Source organism: Panthera leo, chromosome A3, assembly GCF_018350215.1.
Source record: "Panthera leo isolate Ple1 chromosome A3, P.leo_Ple1_pat1.1, whole genome shotgun sequence".
Classification (NCBI taxonomy): domain Eukaryota; kingdom Metazoa; phylum Chordata; class Mammalia; order Carnivora; family Felidae; genus Panthera; species Panthera leo.
The window spans coordinates 126,621,431-126,641,634 of record NC_056681.1 but is presented as its reverse complement, the minus strand read 5'-3'; positions in this window follow the sequence as shown (position 1 = coordinate 126,641,634).

Genomic DNA, 20,204 nt, shown 5'->3' with positions numbered 1-20,204 from the left:
ATCCATGAACTAAAATAAAATGTAAAATGTTCATAAAAATAAGACAAATCCTGTCTCTAACATAATAAAATCATTTGCATGGATTCAAAGAAAACTATCATCCTCCAAATGCAACTTTCTAGACATAGTCTATATTTTGTGATGACAAATGAGAAAACTTACATATTTACCAAAATGATGTAAACCAAAAAATACCCTTACAGAAACACATTTACACTAAGAAGACCCCATATTTTTGCCGGTAATTTCTCACATCAAACCACAAACTGTGCACATTAGTTTCAACCAATTCATCTGGGTGTTTTCATAAATAAGTAACATTTGAAATACACGCATATTTATTAAAATTCTCTCCATAAATTTCACATTGATAGGTAATGTTTCAATTCACATCTGTAACTCTTTGCTCTCTATGCAAAAAAAGAGACAGAAAGAGAGAGAGAGAGAGAGATAGCTTATCCATGAATTTGGGCTTTCAGATTCAAATACGGCCATCTGATTCCTGAAAATAATTGTACATTGGGCCCTCTGAGCTCTTGGTCTTCCTGAAATGGTAGGTAATGGCAGCGTTGTTAGGAAATGACTGGGAATTTATGCTTTGTCAACATTTGGGGGAGTGAGTTGGCTGAATCACTTCAGAAGAATACAGCAATTCATCAGGCCAATGCTTATACTGCAAAGAATCCTACACATGCCTACAGAGAAGCTACACACACAAACCACCCCAACTTGAAACCAATAAGAAATAGTCTCTCACTTGATCCACTCACTGAAGAGAGTAAAGGTGGGCCAAGGCTGTAGGAAGTACATTTTTAAAGTGTTCTATTTAAAATCTCCTGCATTTGCATTTGCTTGTAAGATTTTGACCTTGTTAGTTACTGCTTCCTCAATAACTGTAGGTGGAATGATAATAATGCCTGACACTCTTCTGAGTGCATTGAATTACATTAATATATTTGATTCTCATCTAATCCTCAAATAAGAGAACTGATTCACAAGGAGGCTAAGAAATTGTCCGGGGACAAATGGCAGAATCCAAATTCCAGTCAGGCAGTCTAACTCCAGATGTTTTCCAAACAAAATGTCCGCTCTGTTACTCAGTCTTCATGTCTATAAAATAGGGAAAATAACTATTCCACTTTCATTTCTAGGTAGTTGTAAGATTCAAATAACATAATGTATTTCTCTTGGGAAAAATAAAATCACAAAAGACAAAAACAGGTTTATATGTTATCATCAATAATTCAGTATGGAGTATAACACCTTCAAGAACTGTTAAGTACCCTACCCCGACAACCAGTGGAAAACTACAGCAGTCATATATTGTCATACAACTTCTAACTGAAACCAGAATCTAACATGAATAATTGGCCCTTAAAAATTCATTTTTAATTTGACAAAGTAATAGGTACTAAGTTCTAAATAGAACTTAATAAATGAACTCATGAATGAACATGAATGAGGTAGAAAATAAAAATGATATGGCCTAAGTAAAATGCCTAGTGTGCAGTCGAAGCCCCATCCCACAGCTTCCCTGAGGGAAACATACACACGAGCAAAGAATGGCTGAACTCCGCAAGTTGTGAGCAGTAGTATTTTCAGTATCATTGAGTTCTAAGTATTTTCAAAGTTTGCTTTTTATTTCTTCTGCCATTCCTGAGTTCTTTAAATTGGTATTTAAAAATTTTTTTAATGTTCGGCGGAGGTTGTCATTACCTTTTTTGTTATTGATTCTCATTTAATTCCATTGTATTTCTACACTATTAATTCTTTGTAAGATGTTGTTGGAGGAAGTCATCTAGAGGATGTGACTGCAGATTGACCCGTGAGCTAGACCCAGCAGTTGGAGGCTTCTCACCTCGAACCCTGTCCTTAGAATATATACCTCGCTTGCCTTACCTACTTCCAGAGTCTGCCCCAGGTACATTGCCTTGAGACAGTGATGTGGTGATGAGAACACCTGCATGGTGTACATGACTGAACCCCGGTAAAGCCTCCCATGTAAACTTTTAAGATGTGGCAGGCGGGTGTGGATATTAACTTGCTGCTTAAGACAAGCCTTCCATGTAAGTTCCCTTGCTTATTAAACCTGACACCTACTATCCTGGGGGAAAAAAAGAATTGTTAAGTAAAAATCATTTTAAATTAATGATAATAATAGGTCAAAATGAAATAACACATCATGACCACTAACATTCTAGTAAACACAATCCAAATAGAAGAAAAATCAAGGCTGAAGATCTAAGTTCTCCCAAAAGATCAACACTGTCATGATCATCCATTGACACAACCCTGGACAGAACAAAGTACCAGGAGCCAATGACAGAGGCCTCACCTCAGGTCCCCATAGCCACCCCAAGATGCATGACTTTAAGTACACCACTTTCTCTGCTGTTTTCTGCTTCCTCGTATAAAAGCTTTACCAGCCACAGCTCTTTCTTCTGCATCACACTGCCTTGCCGAGTGCTAGGGCTCATTGCAAATACTCAATAGGTCTACAATTTGGAGCATCCTCCACCTCCTAAGCCAGAGGCTTGGTTCTGTAGGGTAAAACCCTAATAACTCTGGAACACAGAATAAAGAAAAGGCAGGGCATTGTTACCAAATCCTATGGATTCAACTTCTTAGATTTCTATCATATCTGTTGCCCCTAATCCACATGTCCACAGCAACAGCCCTGATTCAGGTTCTCCTCATCTTTCATGGGGATTCTGCCAAGAATGTAGAAGACTCATAACATCTCTTTTCTGCAAGTCTCTTTAAGCAAAACCTTCACCTTGCCTCCAGGTGATCTTACTAAGAAGTAATTTCATCACATCAATGCCTGTTCTAAAACATTGTAGTGTCAGTATAACGTGATGGCGAAGTACCTTTTGAGCTTAGAGATAAAATGATCTTCTAAAGCACAACAGGAGAAATGTTTTTATTACAAATTAGACTGATCATTTCCACTAGATTTTAAGGAATGAGATCGGGTAGGATAATCAGGCAGGCTTGATATTTTGGTTGGGTTCTCTTAAGAGCAGATTTTGAGGCAGGAATTTGGATTCAAGAAGTGTATTTGAGAAGTGGTCCTAATAAGGGATGTCAGGGATAGATAAGTGACTTATAAATGGGAGAAAGGCCAATAAATGTGCACGAATGAATAGCACAAGGCACAAAACCACTGGGACCTTCTATAAGAATGTAAAACATATCTCAGAATTGTCTCACTGACAGGCAAGGAAGCCAGCATATTAATATACTGGCTCCCGATCTTCATTGGCCAGAGTCACCCTTGGGATTTTGATTCCCCAGAACTCCCCGTCTAGTGAAGGCCAAGCATGCTGTTAGAGAACACTGAATAAAAAAAGACAGTTATAATCGTTCAGTGGAATAAAGAACATCAAGAAAAGAAAGGAAAACAGAGAAAGGAGATATGCATGGAGATAGCGCCAGAGAGCAATATGTGAGTATTTAGCCAAATATTTAAAAGCAACAGCAAAATCTCAAATCATGATAATCATGGGGAATGTAAAGGAGATCTCTCCTGCAGCAGTTTATCAATAATAACATCATCTATAATCTGTCATCTACTGTGCCAGGGACTTTGTTAGACACTGAGTACTTTATGTTCGTCTTCTTACAACAACCCAGCAAATGAAGTAACTAATACTTGGGTGGATTAATTGATGTGTCAGAGTCACAGAGTTAGTAATTCCAGCCTTTTCTTACCACTATGAGCTTGCACAGATTGGATTTAAACTCTCTCATTAAGTAGGTCCTTTTTCCATGTATTAGAGAACACGTCAAGTTTTGACAGAAATATTTCTCAAGATTATTTAGTTTCCTTTATTCCAATACAACATTCATGTCATGTTCACCACTCTCTAATGCTAAGAGTACTCTGGATATGCAATGTAAAGTTTACTCAATTCAACTCAACATACATTAACTGATTTCTAAGTCTATGAGCCAAGCTATATGCCAGACACATTTGGCATCATAGGGATAGATATAGTCTAATTCCTGCCCTCAAGAGAATTATAACATTGTGGTGGGAGAGGAAACTGATATTTAAAAATCTCTTTCTCATCCATCATATTTAGTCATCACAATGATCCAATAAGATGATATAGTAAATAGCTATGCAATAAAATGGTGACAACTATAGATTATTTTCCCTTGATCCTTTATTAAAATAGAGTTTTACTGATGTCCACCTTATCTCATGGTTAATACTTCAGGTCATAAGTTTATATTTGGAATAAATATTCTCAACAAGGTGCAGAATTCCAATACTGATTCCAGCTTGCAGAATCCTTATTTGGATATTTACCTATAGAGAAAGAACTACTATGATTTTAAAAACCAAATGAAGTCATTGACATTATCCACATACCTACTAAAATATAACCCAAAGAAACATTTTATCCCTGGGGCAACCATAGGGATACCACCATAAAATATTTAGAAGATGCACATGTGATGATTTCTAACAGAACCCCCATTCAACTCTAGTTTGGCAAGAGCAAAACATTGATGGAATTAGGAAATTGGTGATAATGCCTACTGCAGTTTCTTGCCAGGTTGTTTCCTTAGTGGAGTTATCACTACCTAGTTTGCCATAATAGGTAGAACAAATGCATTTTTGTCCATTCCCATAAACAAAGAACACTAAATGTAGTCTACTTTCACTTGGTGGAGACAAAAATATAGCTTTAGTGCCCTAGGAATGACAATTCCAGGTTGTCAACTACCCAGTTCTATGCCAACTCCCCAACCTCTCACAACCCTGTTGGATATCATGCCGATTCATTCCATCAAAGACATTATAAGCAGCAAGTTGCTTAAGAAAAGAGTGTAGTGTTTGATAAATGCCATTAGATAAAGAGACCAGATAGCCACATATGGATATTGTACTTGGATCATTTTACCAAGTAATTTGAAAAGTTGATGACTCTAGACAGAGCCCAGAGCAACAGAAGATACTCAAGCTAATCCTGACTTCAGCAAAAATGGCTCTGATATATGCCCTTATAACTCAGCATCTTATAACATGTATCAGAGCAGAAGTCCCTTTAAATTTTGGAGAATAACAATATACCTTAATATAAGTAAGCAATCTTCTTTTGACAAATAGTTCCCAACTTGCTATTAAGCTTGGAAGAATACTGAACTCACAACCATGAGAACATGACCCTTCCTCACCCATAAATTTGCGAACATTGCAACAGGACATTGGATCATCACAAGGCATGAAATCAACACAAGATCAGAGGGACCACCCTTGTTCACAACTGAAAAGAAAGACATCTATTAAATGATTTGTTCACTAGATTTATTTCATTTTCTAGGCTTGTGTTTCATATTTGATGCCAATTTGTTGCTTACATAAGAAAGCAAGAAATGTACTGTTCAGCCTTCTGGGAAGCTATGGGGTACCCCAACTACATAATGCTACAGCTCTCCTTCTCTCCAACCTGAGCTTCCTGTCCTTCAATTGCGTTTTCTTTGCAAGTGCATTTTCTCTAAAATCAGTATCATCTGCTCACTGGAGATGAGAACATTGTTATTAAACACTCTTTGGTGGATTTTTAAAATCCACATACATTCTTTTGGAATTAAACAAAAACCGAAACCTTATTTCACATCATTATGACAACTCCTGTGAAGCCCTATTAAATATGATGCTGCAGAAGCAGGAGCTAATGGTAATTGCTATTTAATGGCATTGAGTTCAGTTCCCTTGCAAAGAACACCCTCCAGAAATTACATCCTGGGCAAGGAGAAATACTTGAACCTGCTACCATTTGTAGCTAAATAATAAAGTAAGAATAAAATTGTTAAATGGCAAAAGCAGAATCCATTGGCATCTTAATACTCTAGTATCTTAACCATTTATTCACTTTTTTAAAAAATCTTGGGATGCTTTTATTATACCCACTGACTAAAACAAAGGGAAAAATTTGACCAGATTCATAGCCTGAGGATTCCTAGATGATGATAGTATTGACTTTACTAATAGTATATAGCACAATTAAAAAAAAATACAGGATGTACAAGCCTGGCCATGAATCCTGGTAACATCCTGGCTGTGTGACCCTGAGAAAGTTTCTTAATCTCTCTGCTTATGTTTTAAATGAGATAATGTATGTCAAATGCTTGCCAAAGCACTAGATACCAGCTAAACTTTCAACAAACAGCACCTGTTTTTAGTGTCCTCTGTGGTCATTCTGATGGCAAAACAGTCCCCAGAGGTGTCCTAAAATAGTTCAGCTTAAACTGGGAATAAGGAAAAGGCTCAGCATAATGGGAAGAACTAAGACATCATAACAGTGCTTAGCATGCACTCACCCCTCCTTATTTCCCTAGGGAGATCTAGAGAGTTCTTTTGTAACTGGTAGTCAATCCCACGTAATAAAAAGATGGAGCTATGCTGAGGAGGCTTCAAGCCTTCTAAGCAGAAGGAGGAAATCTGAGCTGCTGAAGCTCAGCTGCCTAAATAACGAGCAAGCCAGCTGGTGCCAGAGGAAGAAGTCGGGTAAGTCAAAGAAGAATACATACTGTGAAAATCTGATGTGCGTGTGCAGCCACAGTCTGGAGAAGAGTTTCCAGCCTCTTCTGCATTCATTCTAATCATCTGTTTTGATGAGAAAACTTTTGCCCCAGGGAATTCCATTAAAAGGTCCAGGGAATAAACGTTCTACCATAGCTGTGTTATGACTTTTTCCTTGGAAGCAATGGTCAAAAACCAAAGTCTAGACTAGAACCAAGTCTACTTCCAGGGATAGAACTGGATGAGCTCCAAAAGCCTCCAAGTATTTTTCTGGGGGGAAACATAAAGCCAAGGTATTTTTCATCAGCTCAGGTGGACACAGATATGGACACTGTTTTGCATTTAGCCCCTATTTTTGGAAGCAATGCTATGCGCTTCATCCTTACGCCTGTGCTGACCAATATGAACAGCATTTTGCTGCTTCAAAATAAAACACTAGCATTTACTGAGCATTTATGATGCTCCAGGCACAAAACTCTTTGAAGAAACAGGGCAGAATTTGTATCTGAGTGAGCAGTCAAGATACAGGGAGCTTTCCGGGAGACTCTGCAGTGACCGTCACCTGTCCACACATGCGAATGTTATTCGGGTTCTCATAAAGCCAAATACAGACAGGAAGGATTCTGCAGTCTACCATCACCAAGGCCTCCAGTTTTCAGATTCTTTCAAATTATTCTTTCCTTAACAAATACTTTCTTCTCTGACACCCATCCTGCTGACATCCTTCCATCCCCTGCAGTCATTACTTTGATTTTCCATGCTTTGGCTAGCTGCAGTATTCGTGTCAGCAAGTTCTGTGCACTGTAGAGCTCATGAAGGGATTGTAGTTTCACCCTGTAAACTTGCTCCTCCTTGCAATACTGAGAGCTGACTTAAGTCCTGGTTATGATTAATGACAACTTGGTAGTGGCTTTACATAGCATATCTCATCTCTGGATTACAAAATGCTCTGTAAAAATTCTCTCACAGTCCTTCCCAGCAGGATGGAAAGATTTAAGAAGACAGAAAGATGAAGTTACAGCCCCAATAAAAAGTACTAAAGGAGAAAATAGAAATCTGGGTTTAAGTCATTGAGTCTATTCATGAAGCTAGGATGCCTCCCCATACAGGAAGAGGCATGAAAGCACCATGTGTAGAAGCTCATAGCACAGAGGGGGATAATTGCAGTATGGTTACTTCACAAACCAGCCCCATACACAAAGGGCAGGGAGAGACCAAAGACACAGGCCACTCCAGACTGTAAGGTAGTGGGTTAAATAAGCAAGGAAACTTACATCCCAGGCTTGATTTGGGCACCACAAGATGAAATCTCTGCATCCGGCTGTCAGAATCTTAAAAGTTTGTGTAGAGGCATTAATGGGGTCCAGGCATATATACCATACAGACAGTCTCAACAATACATTGGTTTCTTAAGGATACATCCTTGAAAATGGCTCCCACTGTAGGAGCAGTGGGCAGAACATACGTTCCAAAGACAGGGGAAGGGGTAAAAAGCCTCTGATTGCCTGGGTCCAGCTCACGGTTCAAATGGCAGTCGTGTCCTCTTAATGACCTCCTCCAACAAGTACTCCTTTTTTCTTAGGTCTCTGAAAATCTATTTGTGGCTTTGAAATAGATGCATTAGTCAGGTGGGACTACTATTATTCTAGCTATTGATCAAAGATCTTAAAAAACAGCTTGGAGAGCTGTTACTACTTTTGGGTTTTGTGGCTTATTTATAAGCAGGCAGTTTGTCATCCTTCTTTCAAGATCAACAATAATCAGGGAGAAACACTTATTGTGTGTGTTTGAATTGAGCAGAAAGTTCAAGACCTGTGTTATAGGCCTACCAAAACCACAATGACTCCAAACTCTTCCTTCTCAAATCCCAACTACTTGTTCTTCAAGATGAAGAAGAGGCTCTTGAGTACTATTTCTGACATAGCCCTTTCAGTTGATGGAGGCCAAAGAGTTCAGTGGAAAAGGTTTTGAAGTCTTGCAAGAGCTGACTTCAATCCCCATCTCAGATCTGGATTTCTGTGGAACAGTTTCTCTAATCTTCCAATGGGCTATGTTCTGGTAGCTGAATGAAAGTTCAGTTACAAAAAAAATAAGAAAGACATTAAAAAAAATAAGTTACAGCCAAGTTAATTTAATCAGAAAAAAAATTTCTGTAATGTAAGATATCTGAACATAGATATAGATACACTGATATATCTAGATATAGGTATTTAGATATGATAATTTTGGTACTATATATTGCATTGATTAAAAAAATAGTTTAGCATCAATACTAAATACAAAAAAATGAAATTGGCAAATTGAAAATTGGTAAATAAATTACACATAGAAAGAAAGACAGGTAAAGAAAAGAAAGAAATAGAAAGAAAGAAAGAAAGAAAGAAAGAAAGAAAGAAAGAAAGAAAGAGTTAGTTCTTTTTTAGCTCTTAAGGGCTGTTATGCATATTCGATCACCAGGATAAGAATGTATGAAGGTCAAAAAAAAAAAAAAAAAAAAAAAAAAAAAAAGAATGTATGAAGGTCTTCCAAGGAAAGTGGTACTAACCATCAAAATATTTGATGAAGATCAATATACCTAATAAATTGTATTAGGCACATAATATATACAAAGCATTGAGTACTAACAAGAAAATAAAAGCATAAAACACAATTCCTGTCATTCTGCATGTTATAGGCTTGCCTTAGATAATAGAAATGCAAACCTTAAAAAAGTAACTGAAAACAAACCTATGCTGTATAGCATGTGAATAAATAGAAACATAAATACTATGGAAGATATATATGGAAGAGAGGACATAGGAAGTATAGAAGGGTTTATGACACTAAAGATAAGAGAGAAGGAAAGTGGGGGGAGGGTAGGTAGGAGGGATACATAAGACATGCTAATGGGGTGTCTGAGTGGATCAGCTGGCTAAGCGTCTGACTCTTGATTTTGGTTCAGGTCATGATCTCACAGTTTGTGAGTCTGAGCTCCACATTGGGCTCTGTACTGACATTGTGAAGACTTCTTGAGATTCTCTCTCTTTCTCTCTCTGCCTCTCTCTCTCTCTCTCTCTCTCTCTCTCTCTCAAAACTAACTAAATAAATAAACAGGGGAAAAAAAATAAAAGACCTGCTAAAATATCAAGAAAATATAGGGCTCCCTGGAGGCAGCTGTAGACCATTTTGCTAAATATTAAGATGGTTTATGCAAGAGAAGTGTAATAGATAAAATGGAAAAGAGAGAAAGAGAGGACCTAGAATGTCAGATGATTCAGGCTCTAATGTGCGTACGCAAACAAAACTCAGTGAGAAGAATTAATGAAAGAGAAAACCTACCATTTATGATATAAATAAATACTCTAGGCAAAACACATATCAACAAATGTTCAAATCTATTGAACAAGACAATGAAACTATTAAACACCCTTGAGGAGCATGTAAGTAGACTTGTTCACTTGGAAAGACATATTCTTGAGTAGGAAGACTGCAAAAATTATTCCAATTAATGTTAAGTTAAATTATAAATGCACTGTTATCCTAGTAAAAAAAAAAGACTATTTTCCTGAAGTGACATAAATTAATTGTAAAGTGTATTATTAAAAATAATAATATTTAATAATAGCTAGAATATTTCTGGAAAAATAAGAGCAATGAGATGAGATAAGCTAGCTCTACCATAGAGTAAAACATAAACCCTCTAAGAGTAAAACAATGTGATATTGCTACATGGATCTACAGACATATCAATAAAACAGAATTGAATATCTAGAAATAGGACAAGTGGCACATAGATATTTAGTGGGTTTAATCAGCAAATCAGTGGATGAAAGAAAAATGCTTAATGAGTGATGTTGGAGTGACTGGATAAAAAAAAAGATTTAAACTGGATTGTTTCTCACACTGTAGACCAGGAAAATTGCCAGTGGACAAAACATTTAAATGTAAAAATTGAAAACACAAATATTGGGGGAAAAGCATGGGTATATGCTCTATAATCTGGAAGAGGATAAACAAGAAGCAATAAAGAAAGAGATTAATACATTTGATAGATATTTTTAAATATCATAGCAAATATAAACCATAAGCAAAGTGAAAAAGACAAATGATGAATAAAAAAATATTTGCAACATGTATGACAAAGATTGGTATTTCCAAACTAGGAAGAATATAAATAGGCAATTATCCAATATGGAGGAGAAAAGCTCCAATAACCCTATTAAAAAATGAATAGGAAATATGGATATAAATTTAACAGAAAAATACAAATGACCTTTTAACATGAAAATATGCTCAACATCATTAATAACAGAGTTACTTAATCTGCAGATTAAAACTTCAGAGATACCATTCTCACCCATCAGACTGTCAAAAGTTTAGCAATACATTCTTCTGGGTAAGGATTTGGAGAAATAATCTCACACATTGATGATGAGAATGCAAAATGGTACAACCATGAGAGAACAGAATTAAGCAATATCTAGTAAAATTACATATGTTTTTACCATTTGAATCAGTAGTTTCGTGTCAAGGATTGTAATGAAATTACACTGATTGTCCCCTCCCCCCATATGCACAAGGATATTTATTATGTCATTATTTTTAATAGCAAAAGAATGGAAACAACTCAAATGCTCATTCAATAGGAGATAGGTTAAATAAACTATAGTACATCTACAAAGTGGAGTGCAACCAGCCTCAAGAAGGAACAAAAATTATCTCAAATACTGTTATGCTATCATATAGAATCATGTAAATGTTTTACAAAACTGTGAAACAAAATTATTTTAAAAATAAAAGTAATTCTTAAGAGCTAAAAACAAACTGAGACAAATGAACTTTACTGAGTTGTGACACAAAGATAATTATTTCAAGTAATTTAAAAATACATAACTTGACTCTTCTATAAAAGGATATAGTCTTAACAGCGAAAAAAAACTGCAACGAAATCTTGATCTGTTTCTGGTGTTAATATATGTGTTGTCATTCTGAACTGTTGTCTGTGTATATAGGATACAATAAGTGGGCAATAATATTGGTGGTATTGGAAGTAAAATTTTTGCCACGTGAGAAGAGAGTCACAAATGTAGAATCAGAGAAGTTAAGTAAAGGCCCTATAATAATAAATTTCAGTTGAAGATATCAGTATAAATTATGACGTACTTTCTTTAAAATTCCACTAAAGAGATCTAGAAATGATGACCAGTCAAATGGATACCCTTATTTCCCAAACTCTGTCTATGGCAGTTCCCACCATAGCAAACTATGGTATCTAGAAGAAATTGCTGATTATATATATGGGGCAATAAATAACATTTTTCATTTTAAAAAATCAAGGAAATTATCAAAGTGTGCTAGAGTTTTATCAAAAGAAACTTCAAAAGCCAACTTGAAGGGACTCTTAAGTAACTAAATGCAGGACAAGTTGAGTATCAAAATCCACTATCATTTTCATGAAATTTAAAGCCATCATTGGGGCGCCTGGGTGGCGCAGTCGGTTAAGCGTCCGACTTCAGCCAGGTCACGATCTCGCGGTCCGTGAGTTCGAGCCCCGCGTCAGGCTCTGGGCTGATGGCTCGGAGCCTGGAGCCTGTTTCAGATTCTGTGTCTCCCTCTCTCTCTGCCCCTCCCCCGTTCATGCTCTGTCTCTCTCTGTCCCAAAAATAAATAAAAAACGTTGAAAAAAAAAAAATAAAGCCATCATATATTTTTAATAATTCTAAATATTACAAGTTAAAAAACAGCTCACTTATCACCCATTGGAAGATGCTAGATGAACCAATACATACTTCTGAAAATTATTAACTACATGGAGAGAACTAAACATTTGTTTTGACTTTCCTGGAAACTTCAGGGTAACCAAATAGTTGACGATGGAAAGCTACTCCTTTTAAAGAATTACAGTTAAATAATAAAGAATACTCCACTTTGCAACCTCTAATGAAACAATGGATCAAAGCAATAATCATCAATGGCTCTGAAGCCTTTAGGTGAAAAACTGAACTTTATAATGGCTTCATCAAGCTCTCCCTGAGCCCACTGATTAATCTCAACACTTAATTCCATCTGAGGTAATGAAATATGAATTCTCACCATTATGAAGTATTCTTGTCAAAAATTTGACGCTAAATCTGATCATAATCTCCAAATCTAATTTTTAGGTTGAACCATATAAAACTGTAAATACTTGACAATTTTGACCTACAAAATTATAATTTCATTTGGCAGAATGCAACACCTAAATAAAGGGGACAGAGAAGCATGGTAAATTAAGTTCAATAGTGAAGCAATTGGCAAAATCCAGACAGTATAAATTACCCAGTTTCTGTGATAACAATAAAACAACAACAAAAATTTTTAAGATTTTTTAAAGGAAGGGAGAAAGTACTTATAGACTAAAAAAGACTTGAGGTTTATTAATGAAACACAAAGTGTGGACCTTATTAGGATTCTGATTCAAATAAGCCAATTGTCAAAATAAAATGAGACAATTAAGAAAATTTTGAAACTGGATATTTGATGACAAAGAATAACTGCTGATTTTTTCATTTCTTAGTGGCCTTGTGGTTATTTTACAAGAGAGTACTTATTTTTGGAATTATATACTAGAGTATATTAGAGATGAAATTCAATTAGTCTGAGATTTGCTTTAACACAATCTAAGGCTGTGGAAAAGAAAAAAGATGTAATTATAAATGAAAAAGGTTTGCAAAGTGTTGGTAATTATGTAAGATGGGTGCTGGCTGGTACATGAGCATTTATTAAGCTGTTTTCTATGTTTTTGTCTAATGTCATATATATATATATATATACATATGTATATATATATACATATGTATACATATATATGCATATACATATATATATATATGCATATATATGTATACATATGTATATATATGGCATTTTCCATCACTTAAAAATTGGGGGGGAGAGATTTAGATTCTAATCATTGGAGGGTCATTCCCTCATCAGGGAAGAACAGATTCATCAAATTATAAAAAATGACACCCATTCTGGTCTTGCATTTTTCTATGGTACACATAGGAGCCCAATATAACTGTAATTTCTTTCAACCTGACTGTTTGAAGCCCAAAGCAAAGGTATCTCCAAAACGAGTGGGTGGCATACACACTTGCCCTACAGCTCTTTTTCTAAAGAGAGAAATGAAAGAAAAAAGTCAACATGCAGGTCAGATCTTTATGATTCTCTAATGCCCCAACAGATCAGCAAGAAAAAGGTTTTCCAAATAAATTGATGTTGTATAACTCAAAGACAGGAAAGGTTGTGCAAAGTCTGTGCATCTTTTTTTGAACAAAACTTTAGAAGTTAACCAATTTAAGCTACCTGAGCAGAAAGTTAAAATAATATATTACTTTTTTTCTATCTCTAAAGGAAATAGTTATACATTTTCAAATAGTTCTACATTTACACCAATGTACAAACTTGTTTATGCTGTTAATTTTCTTAAGAAAGCTTTTTCCCCAAGGGTGTAAGCATAAACTTAAGCCTTGGTGTGAGTTTAATTCTATTTATTTAGATTACACACATGGCATACAAGTATTTTCAAGATATGATTCCTGCCACCCTTGAACATGGCAGTTTCATTTTCTGTTTCTCCCTACCAACTAGCTCTCTCATTGTGAACGCATCGAAGTTGGACCTCAAGGATTTCTGTCTCCTGATACCCAAACCATTGTGTAATCCCCTTCCCTTGAGCATAGGCAGGACTTGTGACCTGATCCTAACCAATACCATTTAGCAAAGGAGATTGTATGCCATTCCTGTGACTCGGTTATGAGACAAAGGTGGGAGACTCATCACTCCCATGATTAAATTGTGAAATATATATGACTCTGTCTTGCAAGAATGAACTGAAGAGACTTTATTGTTGGTCTTGAAGAAGCAGGTTTCTATGATGTGCATAGAAGAGGCCACATGGCAGGGCCCCTAGGTTTTCAGACCCTTGATCTTTCAACCATAAGGAGATAAATTTTGTTAACAACCACATGAGCTTGATGGAGTATCCCAAGCTCCAGAAAGGAACACAGCCCACCTGACACCTCAATCAGTCCTGTGAGATTTGAGCAGAAAATTCAAGTTAGCCATGTCAGGACTGAAGGTCCATAAGAACTAAGATAATCTTGTTTAAATATCTTGTTTAAATATCTTCTCTTTTGTCTCTAATTCTCACTGCTACCCATGCTTCCACCAACAGCAGTTGCCTTAAACTTACATCTAATATTGGAAGTGTCACTCTATATTATAATTATTTATGGCCTGGGTCCCCCATCAGACATTGAGTTTCTCATTTATTCATGCATTTATTCAACATTTATTTCCTATTCACAACATACTATATGTTATGCTAAGTTCTGGGGAGACAGACTTGAAAAGTCTTTTCTCAAAAGACAGAGACCATCCCTTATTCATCTTTATGTTTCCTCATGAGTGCTGTATCTGGAACATAAAAAATGGGGGGTAGGCGAGGCTCTAGGTTAACTTGCCAAAACATCAGTTTTCCAAAGATAATTTGCTAAATAACTAATTTATCAAAAACTGCCAAGCACCTAAAACTGGTTTTTCATGTCATTTTACTTTGAAAAGCAGAGATGCAGTCAGGGTTTAAGCCTACAGAAACTGGGGAATATTTAAGGAAAAGTCCAACCCTTGAATTTTGAGCCAAGTTTGCATTGTGTAATGAATCCCATCAAACATTAATATTCAGCCAACTGGAACTCTGTGGGGAAAAGACTCTAGCAAAGCTGAGCAAATTGATCATCTGGTGAATTAACTGCAGTAAATTGTATTGCAGGTTATTATTCTTATCTCTTTGATAGAAACAATAAAAATAACAGTGATTTTCAGGAAGACAAGATCCATGAACTGGAAGAGTTGGAGAGACCACTCATGGAAGGGATAGGACATGAACTGAGCTTTGAAAGAGAAGAATCTAAATGAAGGAGAAAAACTTTAGAACAAGCTAATTACTTATAAAGGACAGTGAGGCTACTTTTTCACCACAGCAATTAGGTCCAAATTTAATGTCTTACTTATTATAAATATTAAATTATTTTATTAATTTACTTACAGGACACATAGTAATTTTTAAAAAAGACATTCACAAAGAGACTTATGGTTTGGAATGTTGTTTGAAGGGCAAAATTCTTTTTTTTTTTATTATATGAAATTTATTGTCAAATTAGTTTCCATACAACACCCAGTGCTCATCCCAAAAGATGCCCTCTTCAATGCCCACCACCTACCCTCCCCTCCCTCCCACCCCCCATCAACCCTCAGTTTGTTCTCAGTTTTTAAGAGTCTCTTATGCTTTGGCTCTCTCTCCCACTCTAACCTCTTTTTTTTTCTTTTTTTTCCTTCCCCTCCCCCATGGGTTTCTGTTAAGTTTCTCAGGATCCACATAAAAGTGAAAACATATGGTATCTGTCTTTCTCTGTATGGCTTATTTCACTTAGCATCACACTCTCCAGTTCCATCCATGTTGCTACAAAGGACCATATTTCGTTCTTTCTCATTGCCACGTGGTACTCCATTGTGTATATAAACCACAATTTCTTTATCCATTCATCAGTTGATGGACATTTAGGCTTTTTCCACAATTTGGCTATTGTTGAGAGTGCTGCTATAAACATTGGGGTACAAGTGCCCCTATGCATCAGTACTCCTGTATCTCCTGGGTAAATTCCTAGCAGTGCTACTGCTGGGTCATAGGGTAGGTCTATTTTTCATTTTTTGAGGAACCTCCACACTGTTTTCCAGAGTGGCTGCACCAGTTTGCATTCCCACCAACAGTGCAAGAGGGTTCCCGTTTTTCCACATCCTCTCCGGCATCTATAGTCTCTTGATTTGTTCATTTTGGCCACTCTGACTGACGTGAGGTGATATCTGAGTGTGGTTTTGATTTGTATTTCCCTGATGAGGAGCGACGTTGAGCATCTTTTCATGTGCCTGTTGGCCATTTGGATGTCTTCTTTAAAGAAGTGTCTATTTATGTCTTCTGCCCATTTCTTCACTGGATTATTTATTTTTTAGGTGTGGAGTTTGGTGAGCTCTTTATAGATTTTGGATACTAGCCCTTTGTCCGATATGTCATTTGCAAATATCTTTTCCTATTCCGTTGGTTGTCTTTTAGTTTTGTTGATTGTTTCCTTTGTTGTGCAGAAGCTTTTTATCTTCATGAGGTCCCAGTAGTTCATTTTTGCTTTTAATTCCCTTGCTTTTGGGGATGTGTCGAGTAAGAGATTGCTACGGCTGAGGTCAGAGAGGTCTTTTCCTGCTTTCTTCTCTAGTGTTTTGATGGTTTCCTGTCTCACATTCAAGTCCTTTATCCATTTTGAGTTAATTTTTGTGAATGGTGTAAGAAAGTGGTCCAGTTTCATTCTTCTGCATATTGCTGTCCAGTTCTCCCAGCACCATTTGTTAAAGAGACGGTCTTTTTTCCATTGGATACTCTTTCTTGCTTTGTCAAAGATTAGTTGGCCATACTTTTGTGGGTCTAGTTCTGGGTTTCTATTCTATTCCATTGATCTATGTGTCTGTTTTTATGCCAATACCATGCTGTCTTGATGATTACAGCTTTGTAGTAGAGGCTAAAGTCTGGGATTGTGATGCCTCCCGCTTTGGTCTTCTTCTTCAAAATTACTTTGGCTATTCGGGGCCTTTTGTGGTTCCATATGAATTTTAGGATTGCTTGTTCTAGCTTTGAGAAGAATGCTGGTGCAATTTTGATTGGGACTGCATTGAATGTTTGAAGGGCAAAATTCTAACCTTACGGAGAACTGCATTTTTTGGACAGTCCACTTTGGAGGATATAGAATGAGACACTGAGAGACATTTTATTTTTTGTAAGCAACATATTTACTTTAAAAACAAGCAAATGCAAAGACATTTTCCTTAATAACAATGAAAAAATACTACAAAAATACATCCCCTCTTACTTTGTTGTTTCGTCTTACCTATGTCCGACATGTGTCTCTGATGACAGTATTACTAGTTGTCTTTATTGTTTCTTGATTTCTTACCTATCATCAAATCTTTGTCACTTCATAAAAAGAGTTCAAACTATTCCTTTTTTGGTTTTATTTTGTGTTTCCTATTTTTTTTAATTGTTTGTGAAGTTTTGGAATTACTTCTACCTTCAATAGTAGTAAAACTCATTGACATAACCATTTTGGCCCAATGTTTCTCTATCACTATAATAATATTCAGATTTTCTTTCTTTCAGGGTAAGTTAAATTTTCCTTTCTTTTTTTTTAAATTCATCTATGCTTTAAACATCTTGGCATAAAGGTTTTTTTATAATATCTTTAGATTATGGGGGCACCTGGGTAGCTCAGTTAGTTGAGTCACTCTTGATTTCAGGTCAGGTCATGGTTTCACAGTTCGTGGTTTCAAGCCCCATGTCCAGCTCCACGCTGACAGTGCAGAGCCTGCTTGAAATTCTCTGTCCCTCTCTCTCTCTGCCCCTCTCCTGCTCACTCTCTCTCTCTGTCAAAATAAATAAATGAACATTTTAAAAATAATAAAATATCCTTATATTAGGTTCATAATTTCTACAGCATATACATTTATGAGCACTTTTAATCCTAATGATATTTATTTGTACTTTCACTCTTTTTATTGATCAATCTTGTCATGTTTGTTTATCTATTTTATTTTTTTCCAAAAAATGACTATTTTCTTTGTTGATTCTACTCTATCTTCATTTTCAATCTCTATTAATTTTACCTCATCATTAGCAGTTCCTTTATTTTACTTTCTTTGAATTTATTGTTTTTCTAACTTTTGAAGTCGAGTACTTAGCTCATAATGTTTATTTCTTTAATGTATGAGTTAAAGTCTATGTTTTTCTTTTTTGAATGCATTTTTCCTAATATGTTTTTGATTACTTATTTCTAATATGATATGATTTGGTTGAATTTTATTGAATCATGCTTCATGGTCTAATATGTGGTCAATTTTCCTAATAGCCCATGGACTTGAAAAAATATCTAAATTTTAAGTATAATATTCCATATATGTCCATTAGGTCAAGATTATTATGTATAATGTTTAAATATTGTGTATCTTTACTGACATATTTTAGTCTGAACTCATAAACTGAGAGCCATATATTATAACCTCCCTCCATGATGATAGATTAATTTCTCCCTTGAATCCTATCAAGCTTTGTTTTAAATATTTTGAATATGTCTTCTTGTATGCAAATAAGTTTAGATTTATGTAACACATATGTATATATATTATTTATTTATTTTTCCTTGAAGTCTTCCGGTTTTTATATAGCTAACCCAGTATTTTTTTGGTTTGTTTTGTCTTTTACATCTTTTCTATTTTTTTATTGCCTATTTCTCTAGATCCTTATGTTTCAGGTGTGACACTTGTAAAAGCATGTATATGTCTGTTTTCTAATCTAACAAATTCTGCCTTTCAAATGGAGAAATTAGTCCTTTTTCAAAATACTGATATATGGGATATATTTGTAGTACCACAGTTTGTGCTTTATATTTGTCCTGGGTTTCTGTCTCTTTTGTTTATTTCCTTCTGTTGTTATTTTTAAAAAATCTTCCTCATTTTTTGTTTTAGTAGTTTTTCTAAAACATTTTAACATGTATATTTAATGAAGATAAACGGCTACAGAAGTGCACATCTCAGACCTTTGACTGTGAGGAGCATAATGGACCAAAAGCCCCAGCTTCCATACTCAAAACTCCATCACTGCAAGTGCTCAGAGGCGTGACCAAGTGTGGTCAGGATACCAAGGCAGATAGGTCTATTTCTCGGTGATATAGGAATTATTATTGTTATTGTTATTATTATTGTTGTTGTTGACATAGGACTCTTCTGAAGAGTTTGCTATCCGGCTCAAGGAGTCAGCATCAACTGTTCAAACTTTTTTTGAACTGCATACAGTCTGATTTTCCCCCCAAAACCACACTCTTTCCTTTACAGAAGTCAGAACATTTATGGTCTCATGGCTCTCCCAGTCTCCTCTAGCTTCCCATTTGTCCTCATATATATTTCCCCTAATAAATCACTTACATATCTAATCCTGTTTTGGAGTCTGCTTCTCAGAGATCCTAGACAAATAAAAGTGATACCAGAGGTAGTGCAAGAAAACAAGTGGTATAATGAGGATCTGGGGTGGATTCACCTACCATCGAGTGGGCAAAGAGGATAACATCCTGGTTGGCTGGGGAGACACAGATCATCACTGGCGCATGATGGTAAAGAATCCTGGCCCAGTATTTAGTAGACTTACCAGCATTGAATTTGTCTAAGACCTCCTATACCGGCCTCACAACCAAATTCTAGCAGCTTTACTTTTGCTTTGTCAATACTATCCCCCTCTTTTTTTGTAATCCAGTATTTTTTTTCTCTTTGCCTAAGTCCTTGCCTTGATAGTCTGCCATAATCTTATTTTTTTTTTTCTAACACCGAGTCCTCTATTTAGCTCTAGCAAATCTGCTCACAATCTCTGATGATATGGTTTCCATTACTGAGAAGCCTACCTACCATCTGCCTGGTGTTATGTTATCTCACTAATCCTCACAACTTTGCCAGTAGTTATTATTACCACATCTAGGCTGAGAATCAGTAATATTCAGTGAATGGAGTGAGACTGTAGCTTTACCTATGTTCCCATTTACATAGGAGATGAGTGACT